The sequence below is a fragment of the Lathyrus oleraceus genome, chromosome 5 (assembly GCF_024323335.1).
Source record: "Lathyrus oleraceus cultivar Zhongwan6 chromosome 5, CAAS_Psat_ZW6_1.0, whole genome shotgun sequence".
NCBI classification, from domain to species: domain Eukaryota; kingdom Viridiplantae; phylum Streptophyta; class Magnoliopsida; order Fabales; family Fabaceae; genus Lathyrus; species Lathyrus oleraceus.
The window spans coordinates 613,355,726-613,368,655 of NC_066583.1; the positions used below are offsets into that span (position 1 = coordinate 613,355,726).

The 12,930-nt window shown below is 31.8% G+C and overlaps 1 long non-coding RNA gene across 1 annotated transcript; it reads right to left on the bottom strand.

Moving 5' to 3' along the window:
• Window positions 1–8,787: 8,787 nt before the first annotated feature.
• Window positions 8,788–10,424, bottom strand: LOC127083517 (uncharacterized). The gene is made up of 2 exons (XR_007788454.1): window positions 10,175–10,424; window positions 8,788–10,093 (listed from the first exon to the last, which is right to left on the bottom strand). It is a non-coding gene; the product is annotated as an uncharacterized LOC127083517 (long non-coding RNA).
• Between the last annotated feature and the right edge of the window lie 2,506 nt (window positions 10,425–12,930).

The window sequence follows — 12,930 nt, forward strand, 5'->3', positions numbered from 1 at the left end:
TCAAAATGGCTTGACTTTGGATCAAGCATTTGGTGAACTATTGAGAAAGAATTTTTCATGAACCCTACATTACTTCTCTATTTCAATTTGAAATATGAGAGAGTTATTTCATCAAGCGTAGTATCGCTTCTCCATTAGTTCCTTCATGGCCCATTTCCCTCATCAGTGTCAACAACATATATATGGACCAATAATTAGGGTTACTTTTTTTTATATTGCCTACAATGCCCTTTTGGGGCAATTTATGAGACAAAAATGACTTAAATCAAATAAGTTAGATAAATTTCAAACAAATTAAATAACCAAAATAAAACAGAAGAACTACAAAGTAAAATATATTTATTTTTTAAACATTTTGACAAAAATACAAAAATAAAAGGACTCAAAATGAATAAACAATGGGCACAAAAATGCTCGAAAAATTAAACTGAACGCACCAAAATGATCAACGCAAAATAAACTTCTCGGAAATATGCAAGTTTTGATCAAATTTTGAAGTAAAAAATACCCGGTTAAAAGGCTCAAGCGGATCAAAATATGACAGAAAAGAAGTCAAAAAAATCAAACGAGCATACCAGGTTAAACTACGCGAAACGTAGATTAATAAAACTGATGTCTGCAAGCTTGATTTTGAAATTTTTCGTCTGCTGTTTTGACGCACATTTGAAAATCGACTCAACCGGTTTTCCTGTAGACCCAAAAATGTATTTCGACTGATATTCTAGGCATAATGCATTATGGAATGCATGTTATGTTATGCATAGATGCAATAGCTATGATGAATGTATTGAGTCGGTGATTCTAGGTCAAAATCGGCGTGTGACAGCATGCTCGTTTTATTGAAATTACTTTTCAAAGAGTACAACTTTAAGCAACAAATAAAACTTAGCAAGAAATAAATTACAAGTGGAAATGATAAAGTCTATTGATCCTAAGGATGAGCTTACTTGTTAAGCCACTGACTTTTAAGAGATGCTTCTTGGTGTTGTTGCACTAGTCAAAGTAAAGGGTGACCGTTCACTAATGGGACTCCTCCTTCGAATGTCAACTACTTGTTGTCGATCAGGTCTTGAACTTTGTGTTCACACCGGGCATTCTCGTCATAATTGGGAGGATATGAACGAGGATGAGGATTATGTGATTGTAGTTCCACTAGGGTATCTTTGAGCAAGTGTCGAAGTAATTTCCATAAGACTTTGGTATAGGATCCAACTTCTTTCCAAGATTCCTTTTTCGTGGCATGACATACTGATCTCATAATCAATGAGGCGCATAAGGCTGTTGCTGACAAGAATATTGTTGTAGATTTTATTGTGGAGGCATCATATAAGGTTATTGTATTTGAGGCTTTATGTAGGCCTGTGGCTAGAATGACGAAGGGTTGCCTTCTCTTTTTAATGGTACTTTCCCCTCTTGAGTCCCTCCATAATTTCTTGAGATATCCTTCGAGTTCGTTCGTGAGTATCAGGAAGTCTACTATCTAGATAATAGTTGGAGGAGGGTAGGTGAAGGTGGGAGAGGTATGGTTTATGAAAATGTTGTATGTAGATGCATGGGAATGCATGGGGTATACAAAAAAAGAATTAGACATGATAAAAGTTTTTTAAATGTATGCAAGTGTCACATTAGGATAGTGACAGATAGAGATAATGAGAACCCATATATGGGTTTAAGGATATTGTCGAATATAAGGACACCTTATTTAGGAAGGCTCCTTATTGATAGGGATAAAGAGAAGTATGATAATTCATATACGGGTTTAGGGATAATGTTGAATATAAGGACACCTTATTTAGGAAGATTCCTTACATACAGGGATAGTGACCGATATGGGAGATCCAAATATGGGTCTAGGAATAGGATGATGACAGAGCAACCTACAGGAGAGCTCCTTATGATAGAATGGTTCTAAGTTTCTACTACCCAATTCCCTCACGTGTAGGATCTAGAATTTTGGGATAATAGCCCTAGAGTCATGAACTATACCCTTGTTTCACCATGAGAAAGAGCAAGCATTCCTAAGGTAATTCTATAGGATAAGTCTCATCTAGATGGGACTTTAGTAACAATCGTTGCGGGTTGATAATATAATGTCACCATGGGTGAAACGGGTTCTAGATAATGGTTCCCAGAGTCATGGACCACATCCGAATCATCAACATAGTGAAGGATAACCCTACAATGAAGACAAATTTGGAGGATCTATTCTGAGTGTAGATTTCATGCCCTTGAGAGATATGACATCTCATCGGTTAGCACTACGATTCTACTTCTTAACTTTTTTTTTCCTCCAAGTTTGGATTTTAGCTTCTCACAAATAAAAATCCCAACAAATGACTTGCTGATATATAATAATAAAATAGAAAAGATAAAATAGAAATAAAAATAAAATAAATAAAAAAGCACAAATAAATAAAATCAAATAAGCAATAAAAATAAACAAGCCCTAGAACTAGAGGGTATGATTGAGTCTATTTAGGGAAGAAGAAGTTCTCAACAGAGTCGCCAGCTATCGCGGCTGGAAAATTATAGAGTCATCATCATTCTTTATTCGTTCCTAAGGAACATGGAAATAATTAAAAAAACCTAAAAAATAATGATAAGACTTAGGGTTTAGGAGTCGATTAAGTGAAGGGAAGATGTTAGACACCCCTTACCTTCATTGTACTTAATTGAATCTTTCTCTAGTGCTAGGGTCACTGTGTTTATCTAAGGGATGTTTGCTTAAATTACTTATTTTTGGATTAATGCTTTACTTCATTACAAAACATAATCTATAAGTTTTTAGGAGAAGATTTAATGATAAAGGGGACGAAAAAGGATTTTTTATTATTGTATTCGCCATAGTGTTACAACTTTGTCCCTACGTGCCCTCAAGCATTATGAGGGATCAGGGTACCGTAGTTCATCTAGAAAAGTGTTTTATGTTTAGTTTTTTGTAATTATGAAAAGATCTCAACACATTGGGGTGGAGAAAAATTTGATTGGGAAAATGTCTCAATGCATAGGAGTAAATAAAAACTATTTAGATGAGTTTGAATTGATTTTAGATTGATAAGGTGTGACACCAATCAATCAACTTGATTTGAAGAATTTTTTTTAATTATATATAGAAATTAGGGTATGCCATATAGATATATAATTATCATTTTTTATTCTTTTTATTTGAATATTTAATTATAAAAAAAGAAATGTGTTTTAATGTGAATTTAGAAAAAATAAATTAGACTAAGTTAGACACATTAAGACTTAATTAAATGGATTAATTTTAAACATAAGGTATAAAAGAGATTTTGTATTTTTTTAGAACTAGATATAAAAGAAATATTTTTGTTTTATGATTTATTTAATTATTAAATAAAACAATAATAAGAAAATGAAAGAGATCAATGATTCAATGTTTATATTAATGATAATTTTTTTAAAAAAGCTACTAAATAATTATTGTAAAAGATGAAATGTTTTGCATTATTCTATTGCTTTTGAATATTTTTATTATTTTCCATGTTTACAAATATTACTGATAAACATAACATAAATTATTATTAACTTTCTTATTTAATAAAAGAGAATTTGTTTTTTGTGTTTCTTATATATATTTTTTATGTGTTAATAAACTCGTGACCTAATTAATTAATCTAAATTATATTGATGTAGATAGACATTATATTTTAATAATCAAATAGATTGTATATAGAAATAATCAAATTTAGTTATTAAAATATTACTATAAGAATAAATTTTTTTGCGTTTGCTTTTAATCATAACTTAGATTTTAATAACTAAATTTCGAACAGAAAAAAATATATATTTTAATGACATTATATTAATAACTAAATTATATTATTATGTTTTTTTGTGTGAATATTTTTTATGTAATTAGAATAACGATGATCAACCAATTAATTATTAAAATGTAATGAAGAACTCAATTGTATGTAAAAGTGATTTTTCCTTGTGAATTTTTTTGATAATAATAATAATGAAAAAAAACGTGAAGATTAAAAAAAGTTTTTTTAATAATAACAATAATAATAAAAAGTTAATGTTAAAAAAGATTTTTTTTTGTGATAAAAAAAAGTTAATGTTAAAAATATTTTTTATATAATAATAATAAATAAATAAAAGATTAAGGTTAGAAAAAAAATCGATTCCATATTGATTTATGATGCTAATTTAAAAATCGATTTATGATATTAGTTAAAAAAGTTTGTGATATTCATTTAAAAAAAATCTAAAAGAAAAATTGGTTCGTTAAAGAGTTACTTCATGACATTAAAAGATTGGTTAGAAAAACAATGGAAAGGCAATCTAAAACTGATTTTAAAAATTGCTCAATGATATTAAAAAATGTTGTTATATGATTTTAGTTTAGTAATATCAAACACACAATTAAACCCAAGTACCAAACAATAGATCAAAACAAACAAGATTCAATAATAACAAAATTCTATGAAAAAAAAGGTAAATAAGGATGGAGAACCAATTTACGGGGAGAAGGATTTCCCTTGTCAAACGTACAATTTCTCTTTTTTCACTCTTTTTCCTTTCTTTCATCCTTCTGCCTCAAATTCCTTGTAACTTCTCTTCTCATTTTTCTTTAGTTGCACAGACGATTGAAGCTTAGATTATGATTTGTAGTAGTTGTTCTTCAATGCGAAGAGCAACAACTTTAAGATTGTAGATTTGTAATTGTGGATGTCCTTTCTGTGATAATTGTAGGTTTGTTATATGGTTTGATTATGTCAAAAATTGAATGTTTGATTGAATTATTTAGAATTTTTATTATCATATTCAATCTTATTTATTTCTTAGGGACCAAACCAATGAATCTGGATGGATTCATGGCCTATGTACAATGTAACTGAAAAATATAAATGAAATTAATTTATTATCATTTTTAATGCTATAATAATAATAATACAATAATATTAATTAATGATTTAAAAATAATAACTAATATTGCAAAATTGTAATAATAATAATAGTAATAGAAAGATTTTTATTTTTTATTTTTATTTTATATTGATTTTTCTTGATTTTTAGACTAAAATACATTAAAATAAATAAAATATTAATTATTAAAAATAATTTAATAATAAATTCCAAAATAAAATAAAAATAATTAAAAAATGTCATTTTTTTTATCTTAAAATAATGTAAATGAAAGTAAAAAACTAAAAAAGAGAAGAAAAAAAACTCTAAAAGTGGAGAAAGTGAGATTCGAACTCAAGACCTCTTCCTTGTAACTTCTTACATGTGCTTTTCTATCAATTGTATCATTTCATTTGTTAAAACAAAAAATGAAACTAGAAAACATATGAAAGGTGAGCAAAATTTGGGGTACCATAAACTCTATTTCCTTTGGACTATATAGGAAAAGAGAAAGTTTGAAATTGAAGAAAATTTTGCAATGGAACAGGAGAGTATAAAGTATGGTGTGATTGTGGTATGTATAAGTTTTGTTTTGTTGTTTGTTTTCTTAAAATCATGTGTTGTGTGTTGCTATTGTTTGTGGTCTTAACATCGTGTCTTGTGTGTTAATGTTGTTTTTATGACACGGAGATTGACAATGATGGGTTTAATTTCCCAACCAAATATGAATAAAATAAAGTTGTCTAAAAAACATTGTTGTGGGTGGTGCAAACACAAAAGATAGTTGTTCAACTGCCACAAACAAGAATGAGACGTCAGTTCCTCAACTAGATACAATAAAAATATTAACATGCTTGATCATGGATCTTAAAGATCTTGTCCCTATTCAGTTAGACCATGATCCAAACATATAACTTTTTATCTTAATACTAAGTGTTTAAAGGATTTTGTGTGGGGATCTGAGTGGCTAGACATATTTATACTATAACTTTGGTGCACATAAGTACATTTTTAGAATGATTTCAATTTATACTTATTATTCTCAATTATTTTTAATGTCAATACTCACTTCAATATTTCTCTATATGGAACCATATTTTGCAGGTTAGGGATCAAAGAAGTCTTGAAGATGATTATGCTTTTGATTATTACAACTAAGAGTGCTTTGGATGGTGAAAACTAAAGTCAAGTATAAATAAGTTTAAAGATGCAAGCATACTAAATAGGGTTTGATGAATTTGATGATCACTGACAACATCCTCTAATGATGGCATCCAAATGGAATATAACTCAAGCATTATCTCTATGAAAAGCTAAAGTAAATGTCTATACGAATGAAGTATGTGACAAGTATTGAAGTGTGTGAAAGTTCGCCTTGTCCCGTCTGAGTGAACAATATTGTATAAGCAGAAGGGAATTTCATAAAGTTATACGGTTCAATCACACACTCAGTAAAACAAGTTTTAAAACGTATTTTTCTTAAAGAAATACTTCAAAAAATGCTTTGAAGTCATGCTAATTGAATTATGAATTGTATGAAAAGTTCTAGTTAATTTTTTGTACTGGTCGTTCGATTGACACATATACCCAATCGATTGGGTTAGTGTAAAAGTGTGCCTTAATTGTTTAGAATAATGCCTTAATGAATGAAAATGGCTATATATCTTTTCTTTCCTTTTGAAGCATTCTAAACAATTATTTTTATTCCTACCAAATGATTGATGCATGATGCCAATCAATTGACTCATTAAATTTGGCCCCAAAATTTTCTTTTTACATGCCACCCTCTAGCCTATAAATAGAGGACTCGTCCCTCATGTTTTTACATCCAGAATTGTGAGATCTCATATTTCACTCCTCACTCTCTCTCTAAAAATATTTTCTCACTTTCTCTCACTTATAAATTTAGTCATAGTGCTTTCGAGAAAGGTCTTTTGCGAGTGAGGCATTTGTGTGATTCTGGAAGGGTGGAATTATAAATTTACAAAGGAACATTTTTACCTTGGTTGAATAATTTATTCATATAGGGATTGTTTATTTGGGCTCAAAGATAAACTTGTTGAAAGCTTTGGTTTGAGGATTCAAGTATTGATATTTTTGTCTACATAAACTATGATGTTATTAAACACATGCTATTGAAACCTATTTACAGTAGAATAGGGAATTCACTTTGGCTTTAACTGAATATTCTCTGACTTATGCGCCTTTGATGGCTATGAAAGGCCAAATTATTGTCGGCTTCATTGTAGATCATATTGTAGGTGAGATAACACAAGGTTTTGTGAGTTTAAAATCTTGTAGGTTATACTTTAATGGTTCTAGACATAAACATGGAACTAGCATTTGAATTCTCATTATTTCCCCTAAAGTAATTCCAACTAAGTTCAAATTTAAAATCAAAGGTTATTGCTCCAATAATGAGGCTCACTATGAAGCTTTAATTGTAGACCTTAAGTTTCTTTTAGACTTTGAGGAAAAAGGAGTCGAGATTAGAGGCAACTCGAAGTTGTTTGTGAAACTGTTGATAAAAGAGTACAAATGCATCAAAGAGAATTTACTAATGTGTTTTTTAAAGGCTAATTCATTGTTAAGTAAATTTGATGAAGTCGACATTAAACATGTCCCTTGAGTCAAAAACCAAGAGACCATTGATTTGGCGCAAATATCTTCAGAACATAGAGTGTCCAAGGAAAAATTAGCAAAGTTAATTGAAGTAAAGGAAAAGTTAATTTTTACTGAAATAGAAGTAAAGAAAACTGGTGGGGTAGAAGGCCAGGAAGGAGTAAAAAACACTGAAAATTCTGAAAATTTTAAATTTTTTGCCATTGATAATTTATCGAATAATGATTAGCAAAAAACCAATTGTTAAGTTTTTTAAAAATCCTACGGGAACGACAGATTGAAAAATCAAATACATAGCATTAAGTTATGTTATTATTGGGAATGAGTTGTTTAAAAATATGCCTGAAGGAGTCTTGCTTAAACGCCTTACTAAGAGCGAAGCGTATTTGGCAATTTCCAATGCTCATAGTTGATCATGTGGCGCTCATTAAGCAGGTCACAAGATAAAATGGCTTTTATTTCTACAAGGGTTGTATTGACCAACTATTTTTGAAATATTTCATTGAGTTCGCAAAAGGCTATCTGGAATGTCAGAAACATGCAGGCATTCAACATGTTCCAGAAAAAAGGTGAATTCGATTGTCAAGCCTTGGACATTTAGAGTTTGGGCATTAGATTTAATTGGTGAAATTTGACCTGCATCATCCAAAAATCATATACATATTTTGGTAGGTATTAATTAGTTTACGAAGTGGGACAAAGTTGTTCCATTGATCAATGTTCATCAAGAAGAAGTAACCAACTTCATTCAAAGTCATATTATTTATAGGTTTGGAATTCCTAAGACCTTAACCATTGACCAAAGTACAATCTTTACTGGTCAAAAGATGGTTAAGTTTGCTTCAGACTCAGGGTTCAAACTTTTAAGATCTACTACTTACTATGCTCAGGAAAATGGTCAAGTCAAAGCAACCAACCAAATTATAATAGGTTTGATTAAAATACATGTAGGTCAAAAGCCAATAAATCGAAATAATACTTTACACCAAGTATTGTGGGCTTGTCGAAACTCCCCTAAAGAGGTAAATAACTCTACTCCATTTCGACTGGCATTTGGTCATGATGTTGTTTTACTTGTCAAAATTTATCTACAGTCAACTAGAATTCAAAGACAACTTAAAATCCATTCTAACCATTATTGTAATATGATGTTGGATGAATACTTGATTTATATGAGGAAAGGTTAGCTGTTATTTGACCCTTGAATTCCGAATTCTAAGAATAAATGGTAAGTGCTTGAAAAAGTACAAGCCTATGTTGCAGGAAATTTGAATAATGGAAGAATAATACTTAGGCAATAAAAATGTCAAAATTGACTTATGATTGAAAAATGACAAATGACAAATTGTCATTCACACATTCATACAGAAACAAAACAAGAATTGAAAACTTAAAGAGGAAAAGCAACCTTAATTCTTTCAAGACTTTGCTTTGGTAGTCTGAGTTTGGTATCGTCTATGGCATCTTCAAGCTTCAATATTTGCACTTCCTCATCTAGCATAAAACCAACATCAACATGTCGAAGAATAACGTTGGCTTCATGAACCAGTTTTTTCATCAATAGACACCAATCTTGAGGTTTCTATTTCAGTTTTCTTTCATCTCTCTTCTTCAATCTTTAGTTGCAACCCTTCTACCTATTTCGTCTAACTTGATATGTTTGCATTGAAAAGTGCCACCCGATCCTTATCCATTTTAGCCTGTGCCTCTAGCTAACTAATTCGACTCTAAGATTGAGTATTAAGGTCCATTGTTAGGACATGACGTCAGTCTGTTGTTTGAGTCTGTTAGCATACTCTTTCTTTAATTTTATGTTCTAAGCAGTTTTCATAAGAAACTTGTTTCAACAAAGTCTTGATATCATATTCAGCAACATGATTGTATTCAATGGACTGGAATAGGCCCACATCAAAGACATTTGATCTAAGTTGTTGAACCAAGATAGAAGAAGAGTCACTAGAAAGATCATGGCCTGAAGTAGTTGAAGAGCTTGGCGATTTGTCGACATAAATAACTTGACTACTCATGAACTTCTTCAAAGCCTCTACTGGGCTTTTCTCTTTAATAACCTTTAATTCCTCTCAATTGAGAGGAGTGTCAGAATGTTAGATGAAGAATCCTGATTTAGAGGCTGAACAATAGTCATTGTAGTCGAGAAAGGATGCTCATTGGCTACTGGCAAAATTGTAGAAGTATGAACCATTTGTGGTTCTCCTCCTTCGACAATAGTAGATTGAGGTTCTTTTGGGACTTGGTCTCTTTAGATTAGATCAACATTTGCATCCTCTTATGTTCGAGCGACATTTTGGTCCTCTTGTAGTTTCTTATCATGCTTAGGACTTTCTGGTGTTAGAACAGTGTTGCATAGGCTATCTAATTAAGGTTTAGAGTTATGAGCCTCTGAACCAGCTGGTTGTTGTTCATGATCTAGGGTTCCTAGAGGTGTATGGTGTTTAGAATTTTGGTTCTCTGGTGTGGACTATTATGAAAGATTTTGATTTTCAGCCACGTCCCATGGTTGTTCAACAATTGTTTCCTTGACTAGATTGCCAATAGTCAGTTATGGCGATGGAAACACAACATAAATAGGTTGTTCCTAGAAAGGAGATAAGTTGAGTGATATAATAAAAGTGTGAGATGTAGATAAAAAATGCGATGTAAAAGAAACTCAAAATACCTCGATTGTTTGAAAGTTAGGGATTGAATTTGCATTCTCCGAACTTTCGTCAAGAAGAGCTTGTTTTGGTCGCTTCGTCCTTTTCCGAGTTAGCTAAGGGCTCTCTTCTTATTAACCTTCTCTGTCATCAATATTGACAACATGTTCCTTCCTTGATTTCTTTGGTGAACTAGCCTCAGAACCTTGGCGTTTTGTTTTCTTTTTCTTGACTTGTCGAAGTGTTAAAGTTTCACCATTAACTTTTTTCTTCTTTTTTTGCTGAAGTCTAACCATCCTCTTGCTAGTCACTTTAATATTTGGGAATCATGGGTTAAGTGTAAACCACACTTTTGTCATTTTCATCGGTAGACCCGACTTCTGTATTTATTTGTTCAGACTGAAACATGCATGATTGTTAGTATAATAAAGAACAAATGTGAATAAATAAAAGAGAACATAAAGTAAGTTAAAAATCCCACGGATATTTTCCATCACACAATTGGTTATTCCAAAATGGAGACATTTCTCTTAGCTTCATTTTGCAAAAAAAAACTCACGTCAAAACGAGTTACGGAACTCCATATATGATCAATATACTAGACAAACGTCAAGATGTAAATTGTGTTGAAAATTGCTCGTTTCTTCATAATTTCTTCACGATTTCTTGGTTTCGCTCTATTTCTTCGACTTCTTCATTTACTTCATACTTCTTCATATTTAGATCATATTTAACTTGAAATCACATCAAATTCATCGCAAATACTCATAGAAATCATGTAATGACAATCTGTCATCAAGAGGTAATTCACCAATTGCAACTTTGCTTTCAGCCTTCATAGATACTAACATCAAAAACACCTTAGCATCATTATTCATGAATTCATCCACTTGCTTAGCAAACACAAATAACTCGCCACTTGCATCAAATTATGGAAATGACATCGACTTATCAAAATAGTTGGTATGAACATGGTTGAACTTCAACCAGTTCATCCCAAGTATAACACTGAGTTTATTCAATGGTAGACATACTAGATCCATCCCAAAATTCTTACCATAGATAGTCAGCAGACAATGCGAACAAACCGACAAAGTAGTTACCGGACCTTGAGCTGGAGTATCAACGATCATATTCTAAACCATAAAAGACAATTCTAAGTTCAACCTCTCATCATAATCAAGCGAAATAAAAGGATGCATTGCACTTGTGTCAATAATAACAATAAGCGGAGTGCCATTAATAAAACATGTACCTCGAATAAATTAGTTTGTGTTAGTAGTCTCTAACCCAGTCAAAGCAAAAACTTTTCCTCTAGATTGAACCTTCTTGGGTTTCTGGCAACGGATACTAATGTAATCCAGTTCCCCACAGTTGAAGCAAGTCAGCGAACTACTCTTACAATCAACGATAAGATATCCAGTCTTCCCACACTTGAAACACCTCTTCTCATAACTCTTGAAGTCATTGGCACGATGACCCATAACCCCACACTTAAAGCACTTGATATAAGCATGAGTATTTTCCCCACCTGGGCTTTTCTCATATGAAGCCTTCTGATTCCAATTGTTAGTTGGAGCACTATACGATTTTCCATGATTCTGATGCTTCCCTTTCTTCTCACTAAGACTCTTCTAATGAGCAGATTGTGCTATGCTATCCTCTTCATATATCCTACACTTATTCACTAGCATAAGAAATCAACGAATCTCCTGATACCCATACCTTTCTTGATCTCAGAACGCAATCCACTTTTGAACTTGATACACTTACTCAACTGCCATATTATTATAGTATGGATAAAACTTCACCAATTCTTTGAACTTAGCAGCATACTAAGCAACTGTCATATTTCCCAGCTTTAGTTTGAGGAACTTGATTTCCTTCTTGTTGTGCACGTCCACTGGAAAATACTTCTCCAAAAATTCAGTTCTGAACACAACCCAAGTAATCTCAGCACCTATCACCTCTAGTCTCTAACGCACATTATTCCATCAGTCTTCGGCTTCCTCTGACAGCATATGAGTACCAAACTGCACCTTTTGAGCTTTAGTTCAAGCCATCACTAAAAAAGTCTTCTCAATCCCTCTGAGTCATGCTTTTGCACCCTTTAGATCACATATGTTGATCAGTGCATTTTGATGCACGTTCTTCCATGTTTGTACTTAAGCATTTCTTCGATTTCCTTTGATTATTTTTATGTTTTAATGTGTTTTCATAATTTATGTTATTTTTGCACTTATTTAATTTTCGTATTTAATTTTCAGCATTAGCAGCTTTCGCGAGAAAAATCATATCTTGAGCTAGGAGTATCGGATTGAGACGTGCTACCAGTCGATGGAAAGATAAGAAAAAGATCTATAACTTTTGTTCAGAAGTCAAGAGCTGAATCAGACTGTAGCAGGGCCAGAAATTTCGTTGAAGCTGCTGCATTATTTTTATATTTTGTTTGGGTTAGTTGTATTGGGCCCGGATCGTACATTTGACCCGGTTGAGTTGTGAAACGGGTTTGGGTGTTTTTACCTAGGTTAGACAGCAAAAAACAGGGGGACATTTTTCTGTTCATGTACGATTTTTTGAGAGCTAGCAAGATGACTATGGAGAACTAATTCCTTTTGAATCAACCTGCTGTAATTCAGAATCCGCTTTGAGGTTTTTATTAATTCCAATTTGTTTCCTTTGAATTCTTCTTATAATTCCAATTATTTGCTTAATCTAATTGTTGCTATAGGATATAATCCATAAATTCGATTGATGAATGATGATTCCGAATCAATTT